Source organism: Petromyzon marinus, unplaced genomic scaffold (assembly GCF_048934315.1).
Source record: "Petromyzon marinus isolate PM22_M1 ecotype Great Lakes invasive population unplaced genomic scaffold, UKy_Petmar_22M1.pri1.0 PM_Scaffold_28, whole genome shotgun sequence".
NCBI lineage: Eukaryota > Metazoa > Chordata > Hyperoartia > Petromyzontiformes > Petromyzontidae > Petromyzon > Petromyzon marinus.
The window spans coordinates 1089959-1113881 of NW_027423257.1; the positions used below are offsets into that span (position 1 = coordinate 1089959).

Below are 23923 nucleotides of genomic sequence, written 5' to 3' on the forward strand. Positions count from 1 at the left end.
CCGGTTCACATAATCGCCACCGTGTTGGCCTTGAGAGGGAATCCAACTCGGGATCACCGGGTTCATAGCGCGGCGCGTTAACCACTACACACACACAGACTCACACACACAGACTCACACACACACAGACACACACACACAGACTCACACACACACAGACACACACACAGACACACACACACACAGACTCACACACACAGACTCACACACACAGACTCACACACACACAGACTCACACCACCTCACCGCTCCTCACCTTCGCCAGATGCTCTCCCCGCCTCTCTAACGGACAAACTGCCAGGGGGAAGCGCGTGGCTCGAGACGAGGGGGCGGTACCATGAGACCACGCCCACTGCGACGTAAACAGCCCTGAGCCCCTCCCCCCACCGGAGCTCCTCCCCCCCATGGCCACACCCCCTCGCCCCACCCCTTTACCCCCCTCACCCCGCCCCTCCCCCCGCTGCTTCTTCCGCTGAGGCCGGGGCGAGTGGAGGCGGCGCTGTGCATTGTGGGTGGCGAGCGGCCGATTTGGATTCCCGCTCACGGCCACCGTCGGTGGCTCGCGAGCTTCTGAAGCGGCGGCTCGCTGGCTGGGCCACCTCTACGTCGACTCAGCCCGAAGAAGGCGAGAAGCTTGCACGGTGTGGACACAGCAGCAGTGGCGGTGGTGCGGGGGAGGGGGAGGCAGAGGAGGCGCCTGGCCCACAGCCGTCACGCGCTAGGCGCCTGCTGAGTTCACGGCCCTGCTGCTGATGATGATGATGATGAGGAGAGGCACTGCCAGATTGCGGCTGATGGGATGAGTTAAATTTAGTTTTTTTGTGTCTCTGGAGGGACGGATTTGTTGTCGTGGCAGAAATGGCCTCCACTTGAGGCCGCGATGTGGAGTATTTGGTCTCCTCTTCCACGCTGGGCGTAGCCACACTTTACCCCTCCACACGCGGGCCGTGAGCTCACTGGACTTGCAATGCAGAGGTGCAGGTTCGAGTCCATTTCACACTCAGCCACCCACTCAGCTACCCACTCACCCACCCACTCACTCAGCCACTCACTCACTTAGCCACCCACTCACCCACCCACTCACTCAGCCACTCACTCACCCACCCACTCACCCACAGAGGGATAAAGACCCTTCATGCAGTGGTTGTGTAGTATCTGCGTTAATATTTTTGTTGTTTGGTTATGGTGGTGGTTGTGGTGGTGGTTGTGATTATATTTGGTTGTAGTGGTGGTTGAGGTTACAGTTGTGTTGTAGGTGGTTATATTGGTTGTTATGGTAATTGTGGCTCTGGTTGTGGTGGTTTTGGTTGTGGTTATAATTGTGGTTGTGTAGGTTGTGGTTAAATGTGCGGTTGTGGTCTTTGTGGTTATATTTGTTATAATTGTGTAGGTGGTGGTTGTAATGGTCATAGTTGTGGTGTAGGTGGTTATGATGGTTGTTTTGGTAGTTGTATGTATTTTGAACTTCTATCGCACCCTACCCAGCCAACCGTGATAATTGGAGGTGTGGTATTAGTTGTGGTTATTTTATGGTTCTTTTGGTTATAGTTGTGGTGGTGATTGTGGTTGGTGCAGGTGCTGGGATGAAGGATGCGTTCTGGGTCCTCTGCCCATGCGGCTCCAACAGCGATGGCTCCAGCCAGCACTGCCGCCCCTGTGTCGCATTGGTCACATGACCTTGCCTCCCAGCATACCTTGCAGTCGTCGTTGATTCTGGGCCATCTTTACCTCCTGCATCTCGAGAGGAGCTCTCGCTTCCTGCACGCGCTCTCCTCCTACCTCTGCTCTCTCTCCCCGTGTCTCCCTCCTCTCTCTCCCCGTGTCTCCATCCCCCTCTAATTTCTGGGTGGTCCAGGTTCAGGGGTCAGGAGTTTACTGGCTGCACTCCAACCTTTGACCTTGGCTGTCACTCGAGTGGATTTGTCGCACAGCAGTCAACCCATAGCATCAGGATCTGTCCCGTGACCTCTTGTGCCTAGCCTGGAACAGCAGTCAACCTGTGGCACCCGGATCTGTCCTGTGACCTCCTGCACCTAGCCTGGTACAGCAGTCAACCCATGGCACCTGGGTCTGTCCCCTGTCCTCCTGCATCTAGCATGGCACAGCAGTCAACCCATGGCACCTGGTTTGTTGTGATGACATTACCGCCACGTAGTGGCGAATGGCGGCCATTGTCGTTGTGAGTTGGTGGGCTTGTGTGTAAGTAATTGTGATGAGTGTGTGACTATCATGTCGTGTGTGTGAGTTGGATGGTAATGGTGTGTTTACGAGGGTGAGTGTGTGTGGGTCTGTGAGTTTCGTGGTGAGGATGTGAGTGATGGTATGTGGCAGTGTGAGTTTGATGGTGATTGTATCATGGTGAGTGCAAGCAATACTGTGAGTTTGACTTATTTGCCCCCCCTCCCTTTACCCACTACCCACTCTTCCTTCCTCTTCCTCTCTCCCTCCACTCTCCCCCACCCCCTCTACCTCCCTCTCTTTCCCTGCCTCTCTATCCCTCTCCTTTCTCCTGTAACTACCTTGCCTGTAATACAGGAGGTCGTGGGTTCGATCCCTACCCTCACACCTGCTAGATATTTTGAGTTTGCGTGTCTCTCTCTCCCTGTGGTCGCGTTCAGAGTGTTTGGTTTCTATAAATGTCGACGTGATGATAAGCCACTTCGTTGACCGATAATTTTTGGCCTTTTCTCTTCTGAAGAAGAGCTGTGTAGCTCGGTGGGCCTCACCGGGTAAAATATAAATAGTTTAGTTTCCTCTCTTCCTCCTCCCTTCCTCCCTCTCCACACCCCCTACCCCCCAGCACAACAACACGAAGCAGGAAGAGGAAGGTTTGTCTCCCAAGCCGAGCGCTTCCGGGTCCACCTTCAAGATCCTCCCTCTGCCCCGGGTGGGGGGGGGGGGGAAGATCCCCTCACACAGGGTTACGGTGCCCCGCCCACATACACACAGGGTTACGGTACCCCACCCACATACACACAGGGTTACGGTACCCCCTACTCACATGCCAGGCTATGTGCACCACACAGAGACCCAAAGACTCGCACATAGATCCATAGACTCACACAGACCCATAGACTCGCACAGAGACCCAAAACTCACACATAGATCCATAGACTTACATAGACTCATTGACTCACACAGAAACCAATTAGCTCAAACAAAGACCCGTTGAAACATAGACAATATACTTACACAAAGACCCATAGACTCACACAGACTAATCCACTTACTCACCCACTCGTGCACCCACCCACTCAACGACTCACAGGCTTACTCGCTCACCCAATCTCTCACCTACTCACTCAGGCAGTAACTCAAGAACTCTCTCACCTATTTACCCACCCACTTGCTCACCCACTCGTGTATCCACTCACAGAATCACTCATAAACTCACCCACTCACACGCTCCGAAACTGACTCACAAAATCATTACCCACTCACTCATGCCCTTACTCGCCCACTTACCCATGCGCGCACAGATTCGCCGACTTACTTACTCGCTCACAGACTCCCTCTCTGATAGACTCGCTCATAGACTCACTCGCTCACAGACTCAATCGCTCACAGACTCACTCAAAAGCTCTCACCCACTAACTTATTCAGAAACTCACTCAACCACCGACCCACTTACTTAAAAACTACCTCGCTCATCCGCACCCACTCACTGACCTACTTACTCATCCACTCGCTCAGCCACTCACTGACCAACTCACTCACAGACTCGCTCACTCATCCACTCACTCCGAAACTCATTCATCCACCCACTGACTCACTCGCAACCATTAACTCGCCCACTCAATAATTTCACCCATTCATTCATTCATCCAATTGCTCATCCACTCACTCAACCACCCACTCACTCATTCAACAACCCACTCACCCACTCACTTGGAGACTCTCTCTCACCCACTCACTCACTTGCTCGCCCAGTCTATCAGTCACTCATTCATGAACTCACTCACCTACTCACCCACACAATCGATCAACAGCTCACATACTCAATCACGCACCCACCCACACACTCACTCACCCACTTACCTATCCACTCCTCCACTCATTCAAGCACCCATTCCCTTAATCACGAACTCAGAATATCAATCACCCACTCACCCTCCCAATAATTTCATCACTTACTCACTCACTCTATCAGTCACTCACCCACTCACTCATCCACTCAATCAATAACCTGCTTATTCACTTACTCACACACTCACAAACTCGCTCATGTACTTGCTCAATTAGTCACTCACTCACTCACCCATATTTTCCCATTTATTCCTTCCGTCACTTCCTCATTCAGCAACTTCGCCAATGATTAACTTATTCATTCACGTATCCACTCACTTACCTGCTCACCCATCCACCCAATCACTCAGAAACTCACTCACCAACTCAATTAGCCACTCACTGACCCACTCACTAACTCACTCAGAAATGCACTCACCCACCCACTCATTTATCAAATCATCCACTCTCTCACCTACTCACCCACTCACACACAAATGTACACACTCACTAACTCACTCCCTAACCTACTCACTCACCTACTCACTCATCCACTCGCTCAACCGCTCACTCACAGATGCGCTCACTCACAGACTCTCTCATCCACCAATTCTCACTTGGTCACCCACTCATCTACTCAATAATTCACCCACCCACAAACGCACACACAAAAACACCCACAAACAGAAAGAACCACGGAACAATGATAAAGATCCCCCGTATAGCCATAACAGACCGTTGGGGCAAATTCTGTTAGCAAGCACCTATGAAAGCCAGCATGGAACACGAGGGGGTGGGTGGCCAGCACCACGCACGGCCATCTTCGTCTCCCTAGTGGTGAGGTGTGTGCACATCTCCACTAGGGAGACGAAGTTGGCTGTAGGTCAACACAGCCTCAAATGAGTGCCTGGTGGGGTGCACACACCTCACCAGACACTCATTTGAGGCTGTGTTGACCTACGGGATGCCTGGTTCAGATAATCGTCACCAGTGTTGACCATTAGAGGGAATCAAACCTGGGTCGCCAAGTTCGTAGCGCAACACACTAACCGCTATACTACACACTCACTCTCACAAGCTCACTCTCTCTCACAAACTCACTCTCTCTCACAAACTCACTCACTCCCACATGCTCACTCACACTCACAAACTCACTCACTCTCACAAGCTCACTCACCAACTCACTCTCTCTCACAAACTCACTCACTCTCACAAACTCACTCACTCTCACAAACTCACTCACTCTCACAAGCTCACTCACTCCCAAAAGCTCACTCACTGTCACAAACTCACTCACTGTCACAAACTCACTCACTCGCTCTCACAAACTCACTCACTCTCACAAGCTCACTTACTCTCACAAGCTCACTTACTCTCATAAGCTCACTCACTCTCACAAGCTCACTCTCTCTCACAAACTCGCTCACTCTCATAGTCTCCCTCACTCTCACAAGCTGACACACTCTCACAAACTCACTCCCACATGCTCACTCACACTCACAAGCTCACTCACTCTCACAAACTCACGCTCACAAACTCACTCACTCCCACATGCTCACTCACACTCACAAACTCTCTCACAAGCTCACTCGCTCTCACAAACTCACTCGCTCTCACAAACTCACTCTCACAACCTCACTCACTCTCACAAACTCACTCACTCTCACAAGCTCACTCACACCCACAAGCTCACTCACTCTCACAAACTCACCCTCACACAAATTTACTCTGACTCACTCGCTCTCACACAAAGTCAAATACATTCCCCGTTTGAGATTCCCTTTTAGCCTGAAGAGACTGTTGGGGAATGTGCTGTTAGCGAGCACCTATGAAGACCGAATCAGCACACTCGGGAGTGGGTGGCTTTAGAGTTCAGTGTTACTCACTGGGGCTTCCATAGAGTTCGGTGTTAATCATTGGGTCTCCCATAAAGTTCAGTGTTAATCACTGGGGCTTCCATAGAGTTCAGTGTTGCTCATTGGGTCTCCAATAGGATGAAGTGTTAATCACTGTGTCTCCCATAGGGTTCAGTGTTACTCACTGGGTCTCCCGTAGGGTTCAGTGTTAATTACTGGGTCTCCCATAAGGTTCAGTATTAATCACTGGGTCTCCCATAGGGTTGAGTGTTACTCACTGGGTCTCCCATAGGGTTCAGTATTAATCACTGGGTCTCCCATAGGGTTGTGTGTTACTCACTGGGTCTCCCATAGGGTTCAGTGTTAATCACTGGGTCTCCCATAGGGTTCAGTATTAATCACTGGGTCTCCCATAGGTTTCGGTATTAATCACTGGGTCTCCCATAGGGTTCAGTGTTAATCACTGGGGCTCCCATAGGGTTCGTGGTGTTAATCACTAGGGCTCACATAGGGTTCAGTGTTAATCATTGGGTCTCCCATAGGGTTCGTGTTAATAATTGGGTCTCCCATAAAGTTCAGTGTTAATCACTGAGAGTTGCATAGAGTTCAGTGTTACTCATTGGGGCTCCAATAGGGATAAGTGTTAATCACTGGATCTCCCATAGGGTTCAGTGTTGCTCACTGGGTCACCCATAGAGTTCAGTGTTAATTACTGGGTCTCCCATAAGGTTCAGTATTAATCACTGGGTCTCCCATAGGGTTGAGTGTTACTCACTGGGTCTCCCATAGGGTTCAGTATTAATCACTGGGTCTCCCATAGGGTTGTGTGTTACTCACTGGGTCTCCCATAGGGTTCAGTGTTAATCACTGGGTCTCCCATAGGGTTCAGTATTAATCACTGGGTCTCCCATAGGTTTCGGTATTAATCACTGGGTCTCCCATAGGGTTCAGTGTTAATCACTGGGGCTCCCATAGGGTTCGTGGTGTTAATCACTAGGGCTCACATAGGGTTCAGTGTTAATCATTGGGTCTCCCATAGGGTTCGTGTTAATCATTGGGTCTCCCATAAAGTTCAGTGTTAATCACTGAGAGTTGCATAGAGTTCAGTGTTACTCATTGGGGCTCCAATAGGGATAAGTGTTAATCACTGGATCTCCCATAGGGTTCAGTGTTGCTCACTGGGTCACCCATAGGATTGAGTGTTAATCAATGGGTCTCCCATAGAGTTCAGTGTTACTCACTGGGGCTCCCATAGGATTCAGTGTTACTCACTGGGAATCCAATAGGGTTCGTGTGTTAATCACTGGGTATCTAAAATAATTCAGTGTTACTCACTGGGTCTCCCATAGGGTTGAGTGTTAATCACGGGGTCTCCAATAGGGTTCAATGTTAATCACTGGGTCTCCCATAGGGTTCAGTATTAATCACTGGGGCTCCCATAGGATTCAGTGTTAATAACTGGGGCTCCCATAGGATTCAGTGTTACTCACTTTGTCTCCCATAGGGTTTAGTGTTAATCACTGGGTCTCCCATAGGGTTCAGTATTAATCACTGGGTCTCCCATAGGGTTGAGTGTTACTCACTGGGTCTCCCATAGGGTTCAGTGTTAATCACTGGGTCTCCCATAGGGTTCCGTATTAATCACTGGGTCTCCCATAGGTTTCGGTATTAATCACTGGGTCTCCCATAGGGTTCAGTGTTAATCACTGGGGCTCCCATAGGGTTCGTGGTGTTAATCACTAGGGCTCACATAGGGTTCAGTGTTAATCATTGGGTCTCCCATAGGGTTCGTGTTAATCATTGGGTCTCCCATAAAGTTCAGTGTTAATCACTGAGAGTTGCATAGAGTTCAGTGTTACTCATTGGGGCTCCAATAGGGATAAGTGTTAATCACTGGATCTCCCATAGGGTTCAGTGTTGCTCACTGGGTCACCCATAGGATTGAGTGTTAATCAATGGGTCTCCCATAGAGTTCAGTGTTACTCACTGGGGCTCCCATAGGATTCAGTGTTACTCACTGGGAATCCAATAGGGTTCGTGTGTTAATCACTGGGTATCTAAAATAATTCAGTGTTACTCACTGGGTCTCCCATAGGGTTGAGTGTTAATCACGGGGTCTCCAATAGGGTTCAATGTTAATCACTGGGTCTCCCATAGGGTTCAGTATTAATCACTGGGGCTCCCATAGGATTCAGTGTTAATCACTGGGGCTCCCATAGGATTCAGTGTTACTCACTTTGTCTCCCATAGGGTTTAGTGTTAATCACTGGGTCTCCCATAGGGTTCAGTATTAATCACTGGGTCTCCCATAGGGTTGAGTGTTAATCACTGGATCTCCCATAGGGTTCATTGTTAATCACTGGGGCTCCCATAGGGTTCAGTATTAATCACTGGGGCTCCCATAGGATTCAGTGTTAATCACTGGGCCTCCCATAGGATTCAGTGTTACTCACTTTGTCTCCCATAGGGTTTAGTGTTAATCACTGGGTCTCCCATAGGGTTCAGTATTAATCACTGGGTCTCCCATAGGGTTGAGTGTTAATCACTGGATCTCCCATAGGGTTCATTGTTAATCACTGGGGCTCCCATAGGGTTCAGTGTTAATCACTGGGGCTCACATAGGGTTCAGTGTTAATCATTGGGTCTCCCATAGGGTTCGTGTTAATCACAGACCCATAGATTCCTAAAACCCTAACCCTATAAACACCTAAGCCTCTATACCCCTAACCCTATAAACCTCTAATCCTCTAAACCCCTATACTCTGAAAACCATAACCCTCTAATCCCCTTCACCCTTCACACCCTAACTTTCTAAGCCCCTTAACCCTTAAACCCCTCACCCTCTAAACTCCTCACCATCTAAACCCCTATGCCTCTAAATCCAACCCCCTAACCCTTTGAACCCCTAACGTTCTAAACCCTTAAAAAACAAATTCTCTAAACCGCTAACGCTCTAAACCTCTTTACCTTTAAAACCCTAACCCTCTAAACCCCTCACCCTCTAACCCCCTAACCCTCTGAACCCAAACCCCTAACTCTTTGAGCCCCTAACTTTCTAAACCCCTAACTTTCTAAACCCTTAAAAACCAAACCCTCTAAAACCCTGACCCTCTAAACCCATATCTTTCTAAAGCGTAAACTTCAGAACCCTTAACCTTGTGAACCTCGAAACCTTAACATTCTACAACCCTAAATCCCTAACCTAAGTCCCAACCCATCTAAACCCCAACCCTCTCAACATCTAACTAACCCCAAACCCTCAACACCTAACCCTCTAATCCCCTCACCGTTTAAACCCCTATACCCCTACAACCCAAACCCTAAACACCCCCTAACCCTCAAACCCTTATACCACTAAACCCGTAACCCTCTAAACCCCCAACTCTCCAATCCCATAATAAACGCTTTTTTATGCGGTAAGATCGTGTAAATATAAATGTCTTAAAACCCGTCACCACCCGACACGGCTAATTAATAAAGTTTGTCACGTGAACAAAAGTGCCAATTAGTTTCTACTTTGGCACATCGGTGTGTTGGAGACTAACCCAAATAAACCTTTATTATGCAAAACGCCTCAACCCCATAACTCCCCCTGCGCCACCCCCCATGTCCCCCTCAGCCCCCACACCCCCCTCGCCCCCTCGCCTTCCCCCGCAGCTACTTCCGCTGAGGCCGGGGCGAGTGGAGGCGGTGCTGTGGATTGTGGGTGGCGAGAGGCTGATTTGGAATCCCTCTCACGGTCACCGTCGGTGGCTCACGAGCTTCTGAAGTGGCGGCTCGCTGGCTGGGCCTCCTCTACATCGACTCAGCCAGAAGAAGGTGTGAACCAAGCGTGGTGTGGACACATCAGCAGTGGCGGTGGTGGGGGGGGGAAACAAAGGAGGGACCTGGCCCACAGGTGCCTCCTTTGTTTCACTCCCCCCGTGTCTCCCTCTTTCTCCCCGTGTCTCCCTCCTCTCTCTCCCTGTGTCTCCATCCTCTCTCTCCCCGTGTCTCCCTTCCTCCTCCATCTCCCCGTGTCTCCATCCTCTCTCTCCCCGTGTCTCCCTTCCTCCTCTCTCTCCCCATGTCTCCATGTCCCCTTCTCTCTAGGTGGTGCAGGTTCAGGAGTTTACTGGCTGTACTCCGACCTTTGGCCTTGGCTGTCGCCCAAGTGGGATTGTCACACAGCAGTCAACCCATAGCATCAGTATCTGTCCCATGACCTCCTCTTGCACCTAGCCTGGCACAGCAGTCAACCCATGGCACCTGGCTCTGTTCCGTGACCTCCTCCTGCACCTAGCCTGGCACAGCAATCATCCCATGGCACCTGGGTTGTTGGGATGACATCACCGTCATGTAGTGGCGAATTACGGCTGTTGTCATCGTGAGTTTGTAGGCTTGTGAGTAATGGTGCATGTGTGACTTTCATGACGTGTGTTAGAGTAGGATGGTAGGGGTGTGTTTTTGAGGGTGAGTGTGTGAGTGTGTGAGTATCATGGTGAGTGTGAGGGTATGTGAGTATCATGGTGAGTGTGTAGGTGTGTGAGTATCATGGTGAGTGACCTGGTCAAGGCCTATGATACCATCAGTAGGCCTGGGCTCTGGGTCGTTCTTCGTGCTTTTGGAGTACCTGACCCTCTGCTCACGATTATTAAGGACCTTCATGATGGTGAGCGGGCCCGGGTAAAACTACGTGGCCGGGAGTCAGAGCCATTCCCTGTACACCTTGGGGTGCGACAGGGATGTCCTCTGGCTCCCACATTATTTAACATCTATTTTGACCACGTAGTTCGTGAAGCCTTCAATAGCTGTACCGGGGGAATCTCCATATGGTACAGATATAAAACTCTTTCTGATATAATGGGAGGCTGATCGATGCCCGGGTGCGGTCAAGGGATGGCTCCCTATTGCTCAACTACGTTATGTATGCTGATGATTTGGTAATAGCTGCTCAGTCAGAGGAGGAGTTGGAGACGCTGCTGCTGAGACTGGAGCGTGCCACTAAGAGGTGGGGCCTTACCATCAGCCCCACCAAAACTAAGTACCTGCCTGGGTATTTTGTACCATCGGACACTCCACCCCCACAACTCATGATCGGTGATGGGGCAGTTGTGGAGAGAGTGGAGAGTTTCCCATACCTGGGCAGTGTGCTTATGACTGGCTCCAGTTTAACAGCAGAGGTCTCACTCCGAATCAGTCGAGCGGCAATATCTTTTCATCGGTTGTGTAACGCTGTGTGGAAGCTACCTGGTCTGTCGCTCCGCACTAAGCTTCAGGTCTTCTCGGCCACGGTCATTCCCTCCCTTCTCTACGCTTGCGAAACGTGGACCCCCCTAATGGAACATCTTCGCCGGTTAGAAACATTTAGGCTGGCCTGCCTACGATCCATCCTGGGTTTAACCAGACTGGATTGTGTGAGGAGCTCACAAATCCTTGAAAGATCTGGGCAAGGTCCCCCATCGGTGAGCTCCTCCGGCGGGCAAGGCTGCGATGGCTGGGTCATGTAGCCCGCATGCCCAGCCACCGCATGCCGAAACAGCTTTTGTTCGGCCGGATTGAGGGGGCAAAGGGGGCGCGGCACGGGCTAGAGAAGAGATGGAGTGATGTGGTACAGGAGGACGTGGAGCTGAGTGGACTTGCCGATGACTGGTAGCAGCGGTGTCAAGATCGGCCTCTGTGGAGGAGGCTCGTGAAGGATGCTACTGGGCAGTTGGAGGTAGTCGCCCTCCAACAACAACGGAGGGCGGAGGAGCGACGCTCACAACAACGAGCGGAGCGCCGGGTGGCTAAAGCACAGCAGGTTGGCACAGTTGGGGGCACAGGTGGTGCATCAGCCAGTCATCTCAGTCAGTCGACCCGTGGCACCTGGGTCTGCCCCGTGATCTCCTGCCAGCGGGCGTTCGACACTTCACGTGGCCTCAGGGTGCACATAGCCTGGCACAAGCGTCGTGGTGACGTCACCGCCACTTAGTGGCGAATGGCGGTTGTTGTTGTGTGGGTGTGTAAGTATCATGGTGAGTGTGCGTGTGTGTTAGATGGCTGGCAATGTTGATGGGTGGTGATGATGATGCAAGCCTTTTGCTAGAGAATGGCACACTGAAACTAATATCACGTAGCTATTTCTGAGTACCCTTCAAGTGCTGTCTGGTCCACATCGTAAAGGGCAGGACTTTCCCACCTGTTCTTTATTTAAGAGCAACGTTGGTCACAACAATGTTGTTACTTCTTACAGCTGGAATTTATCCTAAGTACATGGAGAACCACATTGCAGCCATGTGATAGTTTGTGTTGTGCAGTGAATGATGACCGGGCTGAGACCATTAACTCGCTAGACTTGAGAATCTGCTTTGATCACAGGCTGCTGCCTGGATTCAAACCCAGGTACTCCGTTGTGCCAATTCAGTGCTTTGACCACTAGGTCCATGGGCCGCCTCTAAACACCCCCCACGTTAAAGACATAAGCAGCAACCTGTTTAGTGAGCAGCAGCATTCTTTGAATATTTTGCCAAAGCAATTGGGATTGTGGAGCAGTGGCACAGTCCTGCATTTGCTTTCTCTTTAATCCACCAAACGCAACTTGCCGCTTGATTGTTGCGCACCCATTTTCACTGGTTGGTGCACAGAGGCAGGTGGATTTAAGATACTCAATCATTTGTTTCAACTGCTGTGGCAGATGGTGGAGCAGAGGGGCAGTGGGCAGAGGGCCAATGGAGTGGTGGGGTAGTGTAGCTGTGGGGCAGAGAATGGGATTATTTGTGGGGAAGAAGGCGAATCACCTGAATGTTTTCCCACCACCGCTTGTATGTACTCTGAAGAAGAACCATTTCGTAAAACGTCTCTTATTATCTATTTGTCCTTGTACCGCCACAAACATAGCCGGGACAGCGCACACACGAGCCAAGGCACATTTAACCAACCCAGGCAGCACTCGCAAGCAATGCAACGTTACGTTGTGTCCTCATGGGTTGATTTCACAAAGTTTATAGTAACACCAACAACAAATATATTGATCCTAATTCTTAACAGGGTGGCCTTGAGACTTGGCACGTGCAGGTTTTGTTCATTGTCTGCACCAGACCCCTCCAGCTCTCTCACACTGGGTCAGCTGCCCCTTCCACGTCCTGGAAACCATGGCAAGGTCATCCCATGAGGACTGCCTGGATGAAAACCAGCATGGAAGGGGCCCAGTGTGGGGCCGGCTATGCTTATGGAATAGTCCTGTGTGTATGTGTGATGTGAGGTGTCCTGGTAGCAGTCATTCTCCCCTGTAGTCCTGGCATCTTCTGCTCATCTTCATTCCCCAGCTGTGGTCACAGTGGCACAGTCTCTCTGGGGAACCGTGCGGTGTGTGTGTGGCGTGTGTCACGGGGTGGGTGGGTCGTATGGTGATAGCGGTCATTGTTGGCACCGATCCACTACCACCGCCACCACGCCTACTGGGCGGTGGACCTGCCACCACAAAGCAGCACATGGCGGAGGAGTGAGGTGAACGCTGTCGTCACGCGAGCGAGGCCCCCTCGCTTCCTCTTGTTTTCGTGCATCTCCACCTGCACCTCCTCCATCTTCTCCTCCTCTGTCTCATCCTCCTCCATCCCCTCTTCTTCATCCTCCACCACCGTCTTCTCCTCTACGTCCTCATCCTCTTCCTGCGCCACCTCTGTCTTCTCCACCTTCTGCTCCTCCACTAGCACCATCTCTTCCTCCTTCATCTTTTCCTCACCCTCCAGCACCACCATCTCCTCCACCCTCTTCTCTTCCTCCACCACCACCACCATTGTTTCCGCTTTGTCCGTCGTCTCCATCTCCTCCACCACGACCATCTGTTCATCCTTTGTTGTCTCCTTGCCTTCCGTATCCGTATTGTCTTTATCCTCTCCCTCCGTGTTCTCCTCCATTGTCACCATCACAATCTCGTCCTCCTTTGCCTTCTCTTCCTCCGATTTCTCCTCCTCCGTCTCTACCTCATCCTCCATCATCTCCTCCACCTCTTCTTTCGACTCCTCCACAGCCTCTGACTTCAATTCAAATGCCTGGACGAGTGAGGAGGAGGGCTGCGCTGGCTTAGATCAGTGAAGAGACAAACACGACACCGTTTCACCTTCCTGCTACGGCAGACATCGCCATCTCCCCATCCGTGGGTGGAATGTGTGGTGGATTCATTCGAGCTTAATATAAACAGCAGTAACGACATGGCCAGTGAGTGTGCTTAGTATTGGTGCTGTCATTCTCATGGGGCAAGGCTATCCTTGAGATAGGTGCAGCTGTGTCTCACACAGACTGTTGTAGTTTCACAGTAGTGGGTGGCGTTGCTGTGTAAATTTAGCTGATTCATTTTTAGTGATATTTTATGTGTCATTCTCCCCTTGGACATAGTGGCCTAAGCATTTAAAATTACATCGGTGGAGATCCTGAACATCCGCTGTGACGGAATGGGTGTGTATCTTTGTGGTTAATGCAGCGGCAGTAATAACCAGGGCGGGAAGCAAGATCTGAACTGTAAGCGGTGAGCGATGAGTGTGCGACCCTTTGGCTGCTTCAACCCATCCAAAGATTTCGATAAAATATCCGACAGTGATTTGAGGTCGACAAAGCCGCCTCCCTTGACGTCAAAGGCATCTCAGAGTGCATTGAGCGCGATGAGCCACTCACATTTCGCATCTCAACGCATTTGAAATTGGACACCCCTCCCAGTGGTAGCTGTCTTTGTGCATTCCAAGGCAACTTGGCAGCTGGCCTGGAAACAGTCGTAAGAAGTCTGCCAAAATATCACGGTGTCTACATAAGGGAGAACCCATGGGTACCCCCATGGGTTCTCCCTTATCACCAGTGATAGCCAATGTTTTCATGGAGAAATTTGAATCAGACGCCATCCAGACTTCCACCCTCAGACCTTCTCTGTGGAAGAGATATGTAGACGACACTTTCGTCATTTGGCCACATGGCCTCCCAGCTTTGAACCTCTTCCTACACCACATCAATTCCAGACGTCCCGCCATCAAATTCACCATGGAAGTGGAGAAAGATGGCAAGTTGCCGTTCTTGGATGTTCTGTTTGAGAGGAGACCTGATTGCTCATTGGGACATTCTGTCCACAGGAAACCCACCCACACAGATTCCTACTTGAAACCTGATTCCCACCACCACCCGACTCAAAAGAATTATCTCATCAAAACGTTATACCACAGGGCTCATTGTATTTCGGACCAACACCACCTGGCCAGTGAATTTAAACACGTACATCTGGCCCTCAAGAGAAACGGATACTCTGACCATACCATCTGCCAAGCTGTTTCTCCCTCCATACAGAAACAACCACTTGATACTCCGGTCAAAACCATCACACTACCATATATAGCAGGCGTTACTAAAAAGATCTCCAAAATTCTAAACAAACACAAGATCCTGGTCCGGTTCAATACAGTACACAAAATCCGTGACCTGATCCCATCCGTGAAGGATGTCATTCTTGATTTACAGTACTCCGGGGTTTACAAATTGAGCTGCACTTGTGGTGATTGCTATATCGGGGAGACGGAACAACATGTCTCTGACCGAATTCGCGAGCACAAATCAGATTTGAAACACGGCAGAACGAATTCTGCTACGGCAGAACGAATTCTGCCGTAGCTGATAATTGTTTCAACGCTGTGGGTGATCACGATATAATTTTCTCCGATACCAAGGTCCTTTGCAAACCGACAGGTTATCATCAGAGATTTGTTCACGAGGCAATTCAGATTTACAAACACAGACACAATTTCAACCGAGAAGATGGTTTCAAATTAAGCAACAATTGGAAAGACCAAACATTAAACTAATTTCAATGGTACAGTATATTTATTTCAAATAGTGGCACTCCAAACTTCCAAGGTCGTGATTTTTGTTTTATTTTTTACCTACGTGACGTTACCTAATAGAACCAATGAGTATGGAGCCTTGCAGGCACGAAAGCTTCAAATCTAAATTTCAATGGTACAGTATATTTATTCTAGTAGTGGTATTCCAAACTCCCAGGGTGGTGTATTATCATCTTGTGCTAATTCCAAGCTTTGTCAGTGGTGCGTTTGATGCTAATTTTCTTTGTCAGGGCGTTTGCTGTTTGCCCCCTCACAGCTTAAAGGGAGGCGACCAGCGCTTGGCTTTCTTCACTCCAACGCTGTCCGCTGGACAGGTTGGTCCCTTCACCTGATGAAGGCCGTGATTTTTGTTGTTTTAATTTTTTACCTACGTGACTTTACCGAATAGAACCAAAGAGAATTGAGCAGCGCGCTAACCACTACACTACCACTAAGCTACCACTACACTACCACTACACTACCACTAAGCTACCACTACACTACCACTACACTACCACTACACTACCACTACCCTACCAGTACACTACACTACGCATGTCCATACGCACAGCAGTGTAATAGGATAACAGCGTTTTGTGATTATTTTCACAGGTTAAACATAAGAACACTGAAGGACTTCATGACGATGACAAAAATGCACACCATTCTAATGCATTCTGCATTCAATTACTACTGATATTGAGAAATTTGGCCTCTTGTTCAGCTTGGCCTCAGGTTCAGTAAATAATATTGTTTATGTGCGTCAAGTCTTTTTCAAGTCCATACTTCCATTTATTTGCCTTTTGCCGCAACGTACTGGGTCAGATTATCCTGCGCATTTGTAAAATATCTCTCATAATCCCCCCTGGGGATGCAAATCTTCGGTTCTAGACGTCGCCTTTCATGAACGTTGCATTCACTTGTTGATTTCGTAAATTTACAATCCGCATATTAATCAGCGCTCCTAAGCTAATGTGGTCATTATACTTATGCCTATGTGTGCTGTATTGTTTTAGGAATGGCCCATTTTTGTTTTTCATTTTGTAGTGGTGTTTTGTGTTGAGTTCCGTCTCTTGAGTGTTTAAGTTTATTCTAGACTTCGTCACGTTAAGGTGGTGCTTTGTAGTCCTTTGTAGTCCTATTGACGAATATCTTAAATCGAAAAGGACGTCAATTGGAAATGATTAATCGACGTTAACGTGTTTGATTTGAGAATATTTTATAACTGTTGAATTCCTGAAAGTGAAATAATTTTCCTAGTTCCTTAACTGTTTGACCAAGCTAATTAATACAGATTTTGATGCGAGTTTTAACATTAAAATTCTTGCAGATGAATTAAGACCTGATTTGTTTTTAAAGATGACTGATCGTACATTATTGATACCATATTCTTCCTTAAAAAAAAACACGGACGAGTAGACATGCACACGAGTGTGTATCCAAACACGACTATATATATACAGCGGTGGGCATTCACTTACGAGTGTGCATATACAGGGGTGTACATACATACAGAGATACAATGCAGTGTACATGCACAGCAGTGTATGTACACAAGGATTGCGTTCCACTGCGAACACGACCGATTGTACCTACATATGCACACAAACGTGTACATACACAGACGAGTGCTCGTCTTGTGGTGTTTCCTATATTATGGTTTGTTATACATACACGCAGAAGTACATATATACACACGTGAGTGTACATACACAGCAGTGTACACACGCGCGAGTGTGCATGCACAGCAATATTATCGTTAATATTTTTTTGCAGATGAATACAAATCAGATTTTTTTAAGTTTTCTGATCGTTCGTTAACTGTACAATGCTTACAACAAACACCTGTACACACACACACGAGTCAAAGTCAAGTGTACATACACAGCAGTGTAAATACACTCTTACAAGCCATACCATTTCGATGATCATTAAAAGTGTATTACAGCAATTGTAAAAAAATTCGTGGACAAATCACCTTGGTTGTTCTGACAAACAATTATCAACACGAGTGTCCATAAATATATTTATAAAACAAGGTCAGCACGGTATAAACTTGCACCTCAAATTCCAAATCACAATTTGAATACTGCATGTTCCTGGTAACGCCTTTGAATTGGCAGCAGTTTGCAGCACATTGCAGGGTGAATATTAGCAAATTAACGCGAATAATGCGGTGAGATGAACATACGTATTCAGGCTTAAGCTCAATGGCCAGATTAGCGAAGCTCTGTTGCTAGATATGCATATTGTAAATTCAAAAAATAACAATGGAATGTAAAGTTCATGAAATGCAAAGTCGAGAACTCCATCTTTCATCATTGCAACATCATTCCAAACGACCCCACCATTGTGTGCTGGTGTCATTGTCTCAATTCTAATAATACCTGTGACTTACGGCTTTCTACACCTTACGCCACGCTCCCACACCCCCTTCATTCGTTTTTTGTTTCTCAGAAGGAGGCACTCCCTGTTGTTTGTCATTCCCCTGCCACGAGTAAAGTTTTGCAAAAACAACCCTCTTCCTTTATTGACGGTGCCGGACGGTAACGCTGTGGTGGATGTGAGCAATTTCCCCCACCACAGTGGCCCACGAGGCCTCTGGACGGGTGCAAGGGGCTGGTAAACCCCTCAATATTGAATGTAATTACCATGAAAACACGTCCAACATATTAAACGTGCTAAATATTGAATACATACACTGGTGTATACACACACACCGAATGTCGTATGTTACAGACTAAAAGGTGACGATTGTTTTTTTTGGCGTTACGTTATTATAAACCATGCTTACAAGCTAAACCATGCAGATGATTATTCAAAGTTTATGACAGAAATTGGAAGCATAACCACCCTCGTTTTCTCGAAGCACCCTGCTCAACAAGAGTGTCCTTAAATATATTTATAAAACACGGTCAGCACAGCATAAACTTGCACTTCTTAGTCCAAATTGAACTCGACATCATTTTGATCCTTCAGACTGTATGTCGCTATTAAATCCTCTAAATCTGCAGAAGTTTACAGAACATTGCGGGCGTGAATATTAGCAAATTAACACGAAGTACAGAATTATTCAGTGAGATGTGCATACTTATTATATTTGAAGGACAATGGCCAGATTAACGAAGCTATGTTGCTAGGAATGCGGATTGTAAATGTAAAAATTTACAATTGAATGCCAAGGCCATGATAGGCCACGTTGAGAACAAAGAATTTGGATGCTAGAGGGGAGTTATAAGGGGCTTAACATTACACATCAAGATCATTTGGAGAGGAATTTTCCTGAGGATAGACGCTCGACTCCTCGCCCTGCAGACTACCCTTCTCCTGCGAGACCCAGCGTGTTGAGCACGATTGCGTGGCGACTTGTTGGCGACTTTGCTTCGGGAGAGGTCGTGTCGATCTCATCAGGGATATCGATACGCCGTGCATCAACAGGTAAGTTTCTTTGTTAGTGGATAATCTGGTAATCGCGTGTAGTTCGACTTACGAGACGTTACTCTGTCGCGGTTAGACGTTATTTAGAATTTGCTTAGAGTTTGCCTTTAATTATCAACAATGGAAAAGATAAACTCTCCACAGTGCCACGCACACACGCGTAAGTAGCCGTTCAATTGCTGTGTGTGGGAAGGCATTTGCACATAAACCACATCTTCAGAAAACTCACACGGGCGAGAAACCGTAGAATTGTTCTCCGTTGGAGAGGACGTTTTGACGGTCATCATCCAGAAAAAAGCATGAGAAGATCCGCAATGATAGCGAAGTTAAATCAAAAGGTGAAATAGAAAGTGCTGCAATGAGTCCTGGAACAAAATCATCTTTCGACCCTATACAGGTGGATCCGGAGAGATGCGTGGATGTAGTGGATGTAATGAGCCCTGACGACAATTCCTCTTTCGACCCCATGCAGGTTGATACTGAGAAATGGCTGCTGGAGTGGCTGGATAATCAAAGTATTGAGTACTTCTGTTAAAGTCCTGGAATGTGCATGTTAGATCAATTAATAAGGACGTCTTGTTTTAGGATTTGTCCATTCCTGTTATTCATTTTGTGGTGGTGTTTGTGTTGAATTCCGTCTTGTGAGTGTTGAAGTTTATTCTAGACTTCGTCACGTTAAGGTGGTGCTTTGTAGTCCTATCGGATTACTTGTTGATGTGGTGTGATACGCAGTGGTTGTGAGGTGGTTCAATTCCTGATTTTACTCTCGCGGTTAAGTGGTCTTGTTGAGCAAAAGTTGGAGAAAGTCTGTGGTTACAACTTTGCTCAATATTTTAAACATGTTCTTTAATTTTCATCATTGTGTAATGAATTAAATCACTTCAAATAATAGGCTTCAGAGTGTGCGTGGATTGTACGTTCGTTGTTCCTGTGTTTGATGGCTTGGACTTCTAGACGAATGGCTTCAGTCGAAAAGGATGTCAATTGGGGAAATCGACGTTTACGTCTTTGATTTTGAGATTATGTTTTAACTGTTGAATTCCTATTGGGAAATACTTTGCCTAGTTCCTTTCCTGTTTGAGCATGCGTATTAATGAAGATTTCGATACGAGTATTAACGTGAATTTTCTTGCATATTAATCAAGACCTTAATTGTTTTTAACGATGACTAATCGTACGTTATTGCTACCATATCCTTCCTTAAAAAAACACGGACGAGTAGACATACACACACGAGAGTGCATCCAAACACGACTATCTATAAAGCGGTGTGCATTCACACACGAGTGTGCATGTGTTTCTACGAGTTCTAACGTTAATATACTTGCAGAACAATAAAGACCTGCTATGTTAAAGATGACTGATCGTCCCTTATTGCTACAATGTTCATAGCGAACACGTGTGGAGGCGGGTTTCAGGTGAAGCATCTCCATCACACAAGTTTACCCTTACCTGGTAGCATCGTGGCGGTCCGCTGGTCACACTCACTACGTCACACTCACGACGTCACACTCCTCTACGTCACACTCACGAGCTGTAGGGGCGGGGCTCTGTCTGCTCTGGCGCTGTTTTCATTAATTTATCACCACGAGCGGGGAGTCTCATCCCTGTAGTTCCCTGTCGTGGTGGCGCATTCATTACCACGTTGCCCCTCAATTCTTTGTACGACACAATGAAAAATAATTTGTTTGTTCCAATTCACAATCATACACGAGTACACATATACACTCCCATGTACACCCATACACGAGTGGACATACACAGCGCTGTAAAAACATACACGAATGTACATACACACCGCTTCATACATACACACACGGGTGCACATGCATACAAGAGTGCGCATACACACACGAGTGTACATACACTGCAGTGTACGTACACCGGGATTGCGTTCTACTACACGAACAAATGTGCGAACAAACGATTGTACATACCTATACACACATTCACGCATGTACATATCCACATAAACGAGTGTAAATAAACACACGCGTGGACATACACAGCAATACAGATTCATGTACATACGAACAGTAGTAGACTAGGATAGCAAGGTTTTGTGATTATTTTCAAAGGTTAAACTGACGATATGAATCTTAGATGCCCCACAACACTGAAGTACGTTATGGTATTGAAAAAAAAGCGTGCCATTCTAATTCATTCTCTGTTTCCACTACAAACGTTTGGAATTATTAACAATATCAAGAATATTGACCTCATGTTTAATGAGCAGTGAAGTTATTCGTTTAGTTGATTTGCATGAAGTCTTTTTCAAGTTCATACTTCAATGTTTTGCCTTTGCTTCGGCACACTGGTTCGGATTATTCTTCCCATTTATGAAGTAATGCTCCTTATATCCAGCAAATACCTACGCTCATGTGGCCATTCTGCTAAGCCTAAATAGTAATGTGCATTTCACTGCATCATTTTTCGCTTTAGTTTGAATACGAATAAGCATCTCCTTGCATAATCATGTGCATGTTGTTAGTTTGCAAATTTATTTTGGCCAGTAAACTTCTATCAATTCATCGGCCCAAACTGTGAAATACCGTCTAAAATATTACAATGTTTATCGAGATACACTTAAACTAAGAGGTGCATGATTCATAGCGTGTTGACGTGGTTTTATGAATATATGTAAGGACTCTTGTTGATCACTGTGTGTCTAGACAACGAAGGTGAATTGTTATATTCGATCATTTTAAATGGTTATAATTGCTGTGCTTACCCATTTGGATTGTATAGTTTGTAAGTGTTGTAGATTATTATAACCATTGTCAGCCTATAGCAGAAAGTCTCGTGTGTACTTACACTGTGGTCTATGTACAGTGCTGTGTGTACGTATGTGTGTATATATTGTCTACGCGTTTTCACGGTAAGTGCATTGAATGTTGAGGGGTTAAAAGCCCCTCGCAACAGTCCGGAGACCTCGTGGGCCGCTGTGATGGCTATCAGCCTTCCCTCTAGGCGATTCCTCACATTTACAACAGCTTTACCGTCTGCCACCGCCGATGAAGTATGGGGTTGTTTTTACAGAACTTTACTCGTGGCAGGGGAATGCCAAACAACAGGGAGAGTGGCAGTGGCTCTTCTTCTGAACAAAGCAATATAGGGGGCATGGGACCGTGGCGGTGAGCTGTAGGAAGCTGTATGCCCCAAGCGTGGAGTGGTGGTTGTTCCTGCCTGCACTGAAGGTGAACATCGGTGAGCTGTAGGAAGCTGTATGCCCCAAGCGTGGAATGGTGGTTGTTCATGCCTGCACTGAAGGTGAACATCGGTGTTGGGATGCAGGCAAGGCCGATAAGTCAAGTGCCTTTTGTAATTACCTGTATTAGAATCACACTGTGCTCGAATGAATACATTTTGTATGTATATATGCAAACTGCATGCTGTGGGATTTGAATTGCATTATCACTAGCATCACATTGTGGTCGTATTAAAATCACACTATCCACTGCTGGATCTGCCCTCTCAACGGATTCATATATACACAGTATGATTATTTGACGTTTACGTATTGTTTTTTTAACTGTTGAATTCATGAAAGCTTCCAGCTGTAAGTAGCAGCTCGGCAGGACTGTGGGGTTAGAGCGGGGATGTAAATGCGGCGCTTTTGGTACGTGCCTACTTTTGCAGGCTCACTTTATCGCCGTCACTATTACATTTTTAATCAGCCAAAACTTGAGGCATTTCAAGAGGGTTGGTTTGTTTTGAATATTTTAGATCACCCACCCTGCGTTTCTCTGAGACCACCCGATACGCTCGCAATACCTGGTGACTCATCCCGACATTGATGTCTGGATCAAATCGCCAAAAAGCAAACTCTCACTAACGTCTAACCGAGACACAGTAGCGTCCCGTAAATCGGACTACACGCGATTTCAAGTTCATCCACTAACAAAGTCAAGTACGTGTTGATGCATGGCGTATCGATGTCCCTGTAACCCGTCTGAAGAGATCGCCACTAACTTTCCCGAAGCAAAGTCGCCAACCAGACGCCACGCAATTGTGCGCGCCAGGCTGGGTCTCGCAGGAGAAGAGTAATCTACAGAGCGAGGAGTCGAGCGTCTATCCTCAGTAAAATTACTCTCCAAATGGTCTTGAGGTCTCATTTTAGGCCCCTTATAACTCCCCTGTAGCATCCAAATCCTTTGTTCTCGACTTGGCCTATCATGGACTTTGCATTCAATTGTTAATTTTAACATTTACAATCCGCATATGAATCAACATAGCTTAGCTAATCTGGACATTGTAATTACACCTTAATATGTATGTACATCTCACTGCATCGTTGTATGCTTCTGTTTGAATACAGATGTACATCTCCATGCATAATTCCGTGCTTCCTGTTAATTTGCAAATATTCACCCGGTTATGTCCATTAAACTGCTGAAAGTTTAGAGGATATAACAGCGACATACAGTCTAAAATATCAAAATGGTGATGTCCAGTTTGATTTGGACTAAGAGTTGCAAATTTATATTGCACTGACTTTGTTTTATGAACGCATTTAAGGACACTCGTGTTGAGCGGAATGTTTCTAGAAAACGAGGTTGTTATGTTATAATTTCAGTCACACACTTTGAATAATCATCTGTATGCTTTAGCTTGTAAGCGTGGTCTAATATAATGTACCGCAACAAAATCAATCATCACCTTTTCGTCTTCAGTGCGTATGTATACTCTTGTGTATGTGTTCAATATTTTGCACGTTTTATATTTTGGACGTGTTTTTGTAACGGTAATTGTGTAGTGCCGTAGATGGGCCACACTTACCGGCAGTGGCCCATCTGCAGGCGGGGT

The 23923-nt window shown here is 47.2% G+C and overlaps 1 long non-coding RNA gene across 1 annotated transcript; it reads left to right on the forward strand.

Moving 5' to 3' along the window:
• Positions 1–464: 464 nt before the first annotated feature.
• On the forward strand, positions 465–18196 carry LOC142923094 (uncharacterized). Its single transcript, XR_012940517.1, has 5 exons — positions 465–641; positions 2801–2887; positions 9481–9680; positions 15931–16014; positions 16292–18196. It is a non-coding gene; the product is annotated as an uncharacterized LOC142923094 (long non-coding RNA).
• The last annotated feature ends 5727 nt before the right edge of the window (positions 18197–23923 follow it).